Genomic DNA, 10409 nt, shown 5'->3' with positions numbered 1-10409 from the left:
CCAAGTGCCCATCAGGAGATGAGTGGATAAAAAAACTGCAGTACATCTACACAACGGAATACTTCGCTGCAGTAAAAAAGAAAAAAATCTTACCATTTGCAATAGCATGAATGGACCTGGAGAGTATTATGCTAAGCGAAGTAAGCCAGTCAGAGAAAGGTAAGTGTCATATGATCTCACTCATATGTGGAATCTAATGAAGAAAATAAACAAGTGAACAAATAGATCCGGAGACATAGAAGCATCAAACAGGCTGTAGAATCTCAGAGAGAAGGTGCGGCAGGGTGCGTGGATTGTGAACTATATTGGTGTTGAGTTCTTAGCTGGGGGTAAGCCGAGGGGGGGCCGGTTCTCTCCAGCACCTCTGGAAGGGCCCAAGCTCTGACCCAAGATCACGTCTTCTCCCACCCTCTCCCACGCCCCCTGCCCCTGTGGGCCCTCTCTCCCAGAGCACGCATTAGCAGATACCCTACCTGTCATTCCGGGCCCCTCTAATTTATTACCAGAAAAGTCCAGACATGATTATATCCGCCAAATGGGGGGAAGCCCCACGTGTCCTGTAGTGCCCCCAGGACCGGACAGGCTCTATTTCAGGCCACAACGCCTCTGAGAGCGCAGAGAACTGTGCCCTGCATCTACTTGGTCTGGTTTTTTAAGGAGGAGAACCTTGTGCTCACTTTGCAGGTGGCTTTGACCTCAGGCTTAGTCACACATGGCATTTTGTTCCAGAGAAAATCTATTTTTGGAGGCAAACTAATTTACTTTATTTGGAGTCTCGCATAAGACACCCCTGGGCTGGGACTCACAGTGCGGCCACTGACTGTGTTTATAACCCTGAGCTCCTCACGGCTCCTCACAAAGCGTCGGGTTCTTCGTTTATGAAGTGGCATCTCAACCCCCCGTTTCGGTTTCCTTGGCCTTGCCTGCACTACAGGGAGTCCTTTAGTCATGTACTGATTTTCTTTTCTAAAGTGAAAATTCAGCTTCACATCACAGATTCACTTCCAGCTCCTTGGAATGCTCCTTTCTTTGGCTCAAAGGTGAGACTAGACGGGAAAGCCAGGCAATGCTTGATGGCCTGAAATAGGACGGGGCGGGGCAGTGCCAATGCTGTCCGCACAGGCTGCGCACCAGGGGGCTCCGAGTCGCAAGCTGAGTTTCTAGAGTTGTTAGCTGGCAGCAGAGGAGCCCCACTCAGTGTCCCCGCCACACAGGACAGCAGCGCCTTCTGGGTTCCCCCTTGGTGTCTTGCTGGGTGTAGTAGTACAGGGACTTGCCACACTTTCTCTCTTTTTAAAAATAATTTTGTTTTATTGCTTAAAGTATTACAAAGAGTATTACATATGTCTCCTTCCCCGCCACCCCCCCTCTTGACATTACCTCGGCCTCCCCTATCCCCCAGTGTCTTATGTCCATTGGTTATGCTTACATGCATGCATACAAGTCCTTCGGTTGATCCCTTACCCCCCTCCCACCCACCAACCCTCCCCGGCCTTCCCGCTGTAGTTTGACAGTCTGTTCGATGCTGCTCTGCCTCTGTATCTATTTTTGTTCATCAGTTTGTAATGGTCTTTATTATCCATAAATGAGTGAGATCATGTGGTATTTTTCTTTCATTGACTGGCTTATTTCACTTAGGCCACACTTTATCTTGATTTCAGACCTAATTTTCAACAAGTCCACCTCACTGCGGAGACAGTGATTCTGATCTGGCCCTCATCACGAGTCCCCTTGCCCTTCACGAGTAGAGGCAGTCAGCAAAGTACAGGGGCTTGTCTGGGTACAAGGGGCCAGGCTCAGGAAAGCCCTTTCCAGGCCTCCTGGACCTCCTTCTGGATGCTCTGTAACATGTCAGAGGGACGGCAGCGCTGTACCTGCCAATTACTTTCTGGACATGACACACGCTCCCATCAGTCACGATGCTGATCCCCTTGGGAACACCAGTCCCTTTCCCCTTCACTCCAGCATCACAGATCCCGGGGGCATTTGGTCAGTCAGGCCATAAGCCATGACAGAGCCATCTCTGCTCTTCCGCCTTTCACCAGGGCAACCACCAGCTTGCGGAAGTCACCAGATGTGTCGGGAATCAGGTCCTTCTCCAGCTCAGTCTCCTACATTTCCTGTGGACTCCATTAGTTTCCTGCAGCTCCTGCTCGCTCCGTGAGCAGATGACCTCAATGAGAGAGCCCTCCTCAGTGCCAGCTCCTCCGTGGAGGCCTTCGGCTGGGAAGCAGCGCCCTGAGCAGGTGTTTTCAATAGGCCTGCAACCCCCATCTCCAGGTGGCCGGACAAGGCCGACTTGGGTGCTGAAGCAGATTCCTCTTTTGTCCTTCTCTGTTGTGGCTGTGGTTGGTCAGAATGTTGACAGTGGTGACCTCAACCACACTTTTGGTCTTCATGGCCATTTCAACGTTCACAGCACCCCAGTTGCCATCAAAGTTGGTGTGGGCTTTGACTGCCCCGTCCCTATTGAGGGGTGTAGAGTGGCCACCCTCCAAGCTGTGAGGTTGAAAAGTCTCGTGGTCATTTGCGTGCTGGAGTAGGACCCGTGATGCACTGCAGTGGAGAAACCATCCAGGGGCAAAGCCCTACTCGGTGGAGGCGTTTGGGCTTTCTCACTGGCACCCCGTCCAAGTTCACTGCCGGGAAAGTTGCCCCGGACTTAAGTTTTGGAAGCACCGGAAAGACTGATCCTTGCAGGTCTGAAGTTGGACTGCGTAACAAACAGGTAAGATCATTTGGGGGAGGGGTCTCATGAAAGTCTCTCCAGACTTTATTTTCCTCATTTGCACACAATGGTGAGGACCGGGATGGTTTGGAAGGTTCTGTCCGATTCAAATGATATCAACCCTTGATACTTAGATATAGCGGGAGAACATAATTTAAAATACTTTGGGAGGTAATGAGTCTTGGACTTGGAATTCTCACTCAGGAATGACATTTTGAATTTCTCACGTGACCCCTTGAAGGGTTCCTCTTGGACATTTTTGTCCAACACTGCGTTGTCTCGCCAAGAAATGAAACTGAATTTGGCGGTAGCGTTGTTCTGTGAAAGCTTAGCGCGCCGGGGCTGCGGGCTTCTTGGGCCAGGCCATCTAGCACAGCTGTTTGACTCTGCTGTTGTGGGAAGCAGCCACAGACCCCACCATTCCTCGAGGAGAGAGAATGAGCTTAACCATTCATGGGTCAGCGGGAATGGACAAATTCTGTAACTAATCTTAACCGGGGAGACAGATCCACATCTCCGCAAGAGCTGCGGGCTGACCTGAAAATTCGCTCAAGCCCTTTCTTCAGGCATAAATGGACGTAAGTTTACCAGAGTGCTCTTCTCTGCTACCGCAGGACGGCGGTGCCTTAGAAAACACGTTTTGAATCTGCTGGCTGAAAGGACAGGGATTCCCGGTGGTCTGGGTCCAGTTGCGATGAGCACCTTCCCGCACCTGAATGATCTGTGAGGCCGAGGTCCTGTGTGACGCAGGCGCAGTAGGCAGTAGCTCCATCCCCTCCCTCACTCCTTTGGTTTTGACTTTGTGTTTTTAGCTTGGAAGTCCCCCTCTGAGAGAACAGCATGGCATTAAGGAGGCTAAAGAGGGTAAATGCTTAGGATTTGAGACCCATTCTCAGAAGATGACCGGCTGCATCCCACTTGCCCAGGAATCGCTGGACAAGGATACACCTTTCAGCATCCCTCCCCACACCTGCGCCTGTGTGTGTGGTGTGTCAAGAAAGTTGTGCCTAATGTAATTCAGTCCTTCCTCCATCTCCTTCTCCCTTCCAGGGGAATTGAAGGAACGACAGAAAACAGACAAACAAAAAAAGGACGGGAGGGTGGGGGAGGTGGAGCCAGAATAGAGAAATTAGCACAGAGAGGAAGAAAACCCAGAAACACCGGCGCCAACCACCACACCATCTTTAAGTCAAGTGTAGAAACACAGCAATGGATTATTCAAAAATAAAAGCAGTACGAGAACATTAACAAGCAACCAGAACATTACAGAAGGGGTATTTCCTCTGCCTGAAATATGGGCCCAGGAAAGCCAGGGGGCAATTCCGGTTGTGCAAGCATCTGAGGGCTCAGGCTCACAGCAGATGGCTCTGGTCCTCCGGTTAAATGCTGTACATGAATCAGAGTGTTTTGTCCTCTAAATTTTTAAATTCTGTCTTGTAACCACCATATGGTCCCCTGTCATCTTCATGGTTTCTGCTAGTTGAGCAGTGACTTATTTTACTCCAAAACATCCTTGCAGAGTGAAGAAGGCCTTGGTACTAGTGAACACGCGGGTAAGAGTCCTGTTTCTGGGAGTGATCGCCGAGTGTCCCAGAGCGAGACGGTCACCGCAAGCCCGACACCCACGCGCTCACAGGAGGCTTTGCGGGCGCAGACCAGCTTCGTGATGAGACTCTGCTTATAATGCTCCTCATTTTGCACACAATGAACAGAAGCTTACACCACTATGGAAACGGAGGCAACCTCCTGGCCAGCAGCAGCCCCGCGCACCTGTCACCACGGGGACGCTGGCTCCTCCTTCAGCCTGTCCCCTGGGCCCAGCGGAGGCCGCCGGCTCAGTCCCAGCCACGCTGTCTGTGCGCTCCGCACCACGGGCTTGTCGTGTTCCATCCATTGCTTCCGGGGAGCGTGGGCTTCCTTGCCAAGCCCGTACCCAGTTTTGGTGGTGCCACCACCTTGTGGTTTTTAGAGTAAACACTGGGTCACCCGAAGAAGCAATAAACTCTGGCCTTGTTTTGAGAGTCAGATGCAGGGAACAGCGGCCCACAAAGCGGCCCAGCCTTCCGTGTGCGTCTGCAGCTCCGTCCCTCGCACAGTGTCTCAGAGCTGAATCTGGCTGCAGCCGTGCTCTGTGCTGCATTGGTTGGCGTAATCGTGTTTCTTCCTTTCCTGGGAGGCAATGGGCAAGGAAGACAGGAGGCCGTGGAGGGAGAAGGAGCCACCCCTGCCATTTCTCAGTTGCCGTGGAGGGGGCCGTGGAGGGCCTGCTGGGGACATGTGGGGTTCATCGTGTGTGTGTGGGGGGGGGGGGGGGCGGGGGAGAGGGCAGGCAGCGAGCCTCATCCAGGGGCTAGGCGGGCGCTGCTTCTGGAAAAGAGAAGAACCCATTGGAAATGCCGCCTTAAAACTAATGCTTGGAACTTGCAGGGGAAGGTGGCTAGCTCAAGAAACACACAGAATGGCCCCCGGGGAGCCAGCGAGGAAAAGGGGGCGGAAGCCCCATCTCTGGAAAGTGATGGTCAAAGAGAACAGCGGGCTTGGTTTGCAGAAGTTTCTATCCTCAGAGCAACCGCCCCCCTGTCCCCCAAGTAAGGGGGCGAGTGGGTGAACACGCCTGCGGATTCTCACGGGCGCCCCTCCTCCCACCCGCCTTGTGCTACAGAGATCGCCCCTAACCACCTCTGCCTCAGCCTCCACCACTGCAGCTTTGTCCGGAAGGATGTTCGGAAGATGTCCAGTCTATCTGATATAATTAGCATACTGTCCTTTTATTAGTATAGATATGCATAGGCAATGGACACTGGCAATAGGATAGTGAAGGCCCCATCTTCGGCCAGTGGGCAGGGGTGGACCCCGGCACTTCCCATCCAGCGCTGCCTGAGAACAGGGTGGGGCTGGGTGGCAGGGACCCAGAGAGAGAAGGGTGGGTGCGGCTGGAGAGGGCAGCTGTGGGGCTGCAGCCAGGGCTCCCCAGAGGACTCTCCCCAAGTGGAGAGAGGAATGTGGACAGCGCTGGCCAACCCCCGCATCCTTGAGCTGGACTCGCAGGGGACGGTGTGCGCCTTCCGGTGCCCTCACCCCCCATGTTTCTGTGAGCTGTGCTCCCCCTGCAGCGCTGTGGGTCAGCATTCGGCCAGATTCACGTCCATGAGTCCATGTGTGGAGCCCAATGTCCATGGGCCATGACCGTTCAGGGGAGCGCATCCTCCTGTAACAGGAGTCCCAGGAGCCAGGCACCCTGGAGCCAGGAGAGAGAGGAAGCTGGGTGACTTCCTTTGTCTAGAACAGTGGTTCTCAACCTGTAGGTCTCGATCTCTTTGGGGGTCGAACGACCCTTTCACAGGGGTCGCCTAAGACCATCAGAAAACACATATATAATTACATATTGTTTTTGTGATTAATCACTATGCTTTAATTATGTTCAATTTGTAACAATAAAAATACATCCCTGCATATCAGATATTTACATTGCATATCAGATATTTACATTACGATTCATAACAGTAGCAAAATTATAGTTATGAAGTAGCAACGAAAATATTTTTATGGTTGGGGGTCACCACAACATGAGGAACTGTATGAAAGGGTCGTGGCATTAGGAAGGTTGAGGACCACTGGTCTAGAAGGTTATCTGTTTAGATATCATGCGCTTGCAGTGGCCACGCCGTCCTGGCCAGGTGTGATTGATGGGCAAGCATTTTCCATGTCACTCAGACCTTAGTGGGCATGAGTCTAAACTGTCTTTGTTTAGTCTCTTCCCTCATCAATGAGTGGGGACAGACCTGGAGTGTTAAATGCAGCTTTTTGGCAAAGCTGAACAAATGGCATGCCTGTACTCCTTGGTCTCCCCCTTTACTCCTTTCCTGTTCACTAACAACCGGTTATTACAATGGCATCCGTGTCATCCTGATCTTGTGAGATGACACCCTCGGGAGAAACGGGGTGAAGTGAGCTCGGGATCTCACTGCATTAACTCTTACAACTGCATGTGAATGTACATTTTCTCTAAATAAAGGTTAATTTAATATAAGTGTGTGACTATACTGTGTTACACCTCATTCCTACTGTCACACCAGCCCCACATTTATGCTATTTGCTTACCTCTGAGGATTTGAATTTCTGAACTCCTCTAATGACAGCTAAATCTCCAAATGATTAACTGATGATTTAAAAGATGTTATTGCTTGTTGTATGTCAAGAGTTTGTTGTTTTTCTCCATTCTACCTCACTGATTTATTTCCCCTTATACATATCACCAAGGACATAGAGCCATAATTACTGTATAACTTTAAATAAATAAATAACTACACACACACACACACACACACACACACACACATGCACACACACACACACTAGAGGCCCAGTGCACAAAATTCATGCACGGGTAGGGTCCCTAGTGCCTGCCGGCCTCCGGATGGGACCTCTATTCCTCCCCACCCCCCGCCTGCCACAGCTGCCAGCTGGCCTCCCTTTCCGAGGTTGGTTGGCCGGCCCTGCCCCCTGGTCAAACTACCTGTCAGACTCCCGGTTGAGGGGACAATTTGCACATTAGGCTTTTATTATAAAGAATACAACACATTAATAGTTGGACATGGACATTCTGCAATGGTTTTGCTGAACCTTTATCATGGAATGGCTAAGTAGGAAAGGTAGACGGATGCCATGAGCAATGAGACCTAGGGGGTTGGAAAGAGACTGTCATCTACATGAAGCAATGGCAGTCAATTAAATGTTTCCAGTAGGCGAGGTTGCATTCAATAATGGTGCCTGCAGTATGCCAACGAGTGTACTAGGGAAATGAGGATGGAACTGTAGGCTCACACAGATAGAGGACAGAGTAGGAGCCAGGTCTGCAAGTGAGGAGAACATAACATAAAATACTGTCTTCCCTGTCATCTTTGCTAAGAAACATAAAAGACCCAAATCAAAACTGAACCCACAGCAGTGCATTGAGCAAGCTGTCTCTGCAGCTGAATGGCCTTAGGTGCTCCCAGGAAGTAACACATGAATAATGAAACACCTGAAAGACTAAGACATTTGTGTAATTATGGAACCTGCTGAGGAAGAACAGCTGTAATGAGAGCCACAGGGAAAATGTAAAACGGAGCATTCTGGGTAATCCTCTAACCACACTTTTTAACCAGAGAAAAGCCCTCTCAGGCATGTCCTTTTATTCCCCTACAAACTCAGGGCTGAATTCCTGAAGAGCAAAGTTATTAAAACCAGTGAACATTCTTTAGAATATCTTTACTCACTCGGAAAGACAAATGAAGGATAAATATTCCAGAAAAATAATCAAGTCCTATAGTTTTCTGTAAGGGAAGTTTTTTCTGTCCTGAGCTCATAGCACTTTCTGATCTAGAAACCAACATTATTACACTCTCCAAGGCAGACAGACTTCCGCCCCCGTGTTCTGTGGGCACTGTCAGTGGCCTCAGACCTCTCCCTGTTCCTCTAGATGTCCTGCCTACATCTGCTCATGGCTGCCATTCCCATTCCCCCAACTCAACCACATTACTCCATTCACAGCCTTGGTGAGTGCTGAAAGTATCTGCCATCTATTGCAAAGCACAGGAGTGAGCTTCTGGTCCTTAACATTCATTCTTGACACCCCACCTCCTCCATGAAAACAATTTTAACTGACAAGAAACATGATAGCAAATGTACATCCTCTTTTTTATCCTGTGAGTCACCCCAACACCTCCCTCATCTTTTTTTCCCAGTCAGTTATAGATTACTGCAAAATAACCCCCAAATCAGTGTATAAACAATACCCACTTTATTATGCTCTGAATTCTACAGCCAGGAATGTAAGCAGGGCCCCGCGAAGATGGCTTGTCTGCTCCTTGAGGTCTGAGATCCCAGCTCAGGGAACTCAGATGCAGAGTGGTGTCACCAGAAGGCTTCTTTACTCGCTCTCTCTGTGCCTGGACTGCTGACTCGAAGGCTGGGCTCAGCCAGGCCTGGAGCCCCTGCATGTGGCTTCTCTGTGGAGAAGGGGCTTCCTCCTAGCATGGCCACCTCAGGGAGGGTGTACTTCTTCCCTGAGGGCCCAGGACTCCACCAGTGTCTAGTAAAGGAGGCAGAAGCTGTGTGTCCTTCTATGGCTCCATATCAGAAAGCTCATAGCGTCCTCTCCACCACATTTTTTGGTCAAAGCAGCCAAAAGCCTGTTGAATGCCAAGGATGGGAGCGATCCCACTGTGATCAGCTAGTTATTAACAACAGGGAAGGAGCAAAGAGGGAAGCCAGACACTAAAGCCATGTCATTTGGGCAGCTTCACCAGGAAGTTGCAACTTTGCACTCCACAAGGAAACACTGGCCTATTCCCTGTAAACACTGGGGGAAAGGATCAAACAGAGGGGACATAGATGCATGCCCAGTAAAGTTAGGGTGACATGGGGCCGGTACTTACCTGTCAGTCATTCCTGGGAGCAGAAACCATTGGCCAGGATGGCCGTGGCCACTGCAAGCCGGTGAACACTGGGGAATACATAGTCTCCTACACCAAGGAGTTCTGTCTCTCGTTGCTCCCTGCTCTTGGTCCCGCGTGTCTCGTGGACTCTCTTGTTTTGCTCCTGCACAGGTTTCTTCCATAGCCACGTGGCCCTATGGCCCCACATGCAATGGACTAATGCACTGAGCAGGGAAACACAGTTAAGCCAGCCTGGTGCTGGCTGGACCCAGCTCCAATAGGGAAAGGAAACCCTAGACACTGGCTCTGAAGCCCCAGCTACACTTTTATGGCAGGAAAAGGGAATGGCACTTAGGAAACTCAGAAATGTAATTCCACAAAAATAAAGCTTTCTACCATATCTCATCCTTCCATGCGAGTCTCAGAAAACTCCTTTTCTCCGGATATTGCAAGACATCTACCCCCAATAGCAACCGGGGGAGATGAGGAACTCTTCCCTCTATGAACAGGAGGAGCTGCAGAAAATCTTTAGCAATTTTTTTTTAGTCTAAGAATGATGGGTATTTAGACACTGGCAGCAGGCTCACACCTGACAGCGCCACAGCGGGGTGGGCAGAGCGAAGACAGAGGCAGGGAGTAGGCGCTGCGGGGGCACCAGCCGCAGCCTGGGGTTGCCGGTAGCTGCTGGGGTGAGGGAAAGGGTGAGAAGGGTTGGCCACAGTGACTCCAGAGTGCCAGATCCAGGTGGTCACAGTCAAGGGCTCACGGAGAGCGGGCATGCCGCACCCCTCCCAGTGCCAGGCACCGCCCGGAGGTCAGCGCAGGGAGAAGCCTAGGCGAGGTGCTCAGGTCCGCCCAGACAGGGCGGGCCAGCCTTCCATCCACGGTGTGGACAGCAGCCTCCCGGCCGTGTAGCAATGTTCTGACTGCACACACCTCAAAGGTGCTCTGCCTTTGACTCCCACGTGTGGAATGTTCCTTCTCAAGCCAGCCCGCCCCTCCAGACCGCAGTTCTTTTCTTCTCATCACCGCCCTGCTCCCCAGCATCATCTCCCGCCTGGACGACCTGACAGCCTCACTGCTCTCCCTACACACGCTTGTGCTCTGCTCAGCATAACTGTCTCTGCCCTGTACCTGGGGAATCATGAAAACCCAAGTTTCCTTCTCACCAGCTGCTGATGCTTCAGAGGTTAAGATAAGAGCCTGTGGCTTGACCCTGAAGGCCCCGTGTGGTTCATTCCCTGGTGACCTATCTTGTCACC

General features: G+C 51.1%; 1 pseudogene; it reads right to left on the bottom strand.

Moving 5' to 3' along the window:
• Positions 1–1194: 1194 nt before the first annotated feature.
• LOC138998968 (annexin A2-like) lies at positions 1195–9158 on the bottom strand (annotated as a pseudogene).
• Positions 9159–10409: the final 1251 nt, after the last annotated feature.

The sequence above is a fragment of the Myotis yumanensis genome, unplaced genomic scaffold (assembly GCF_028538775.1).
Source record: "Myotis yumanensis isolate MYYU_CA2020_CCGP unplaced genomic scaffold, mMyoYum1.0.hap1 SCAF_21, whole genome shotgun sequence".
Taxonomy (NCBI): domain Eukaryota; kingdom Metazoa; phylum Chordata; class Mammalia; order Chiroptera; family Vespertilionidae; genus Myotis; species Myotis yumanensis.
The sequence above is the reverse complement of the archived record's forward strand: the minus strand, read 5'-3'. Positions and strand labels throughout refer to the sequence as shown.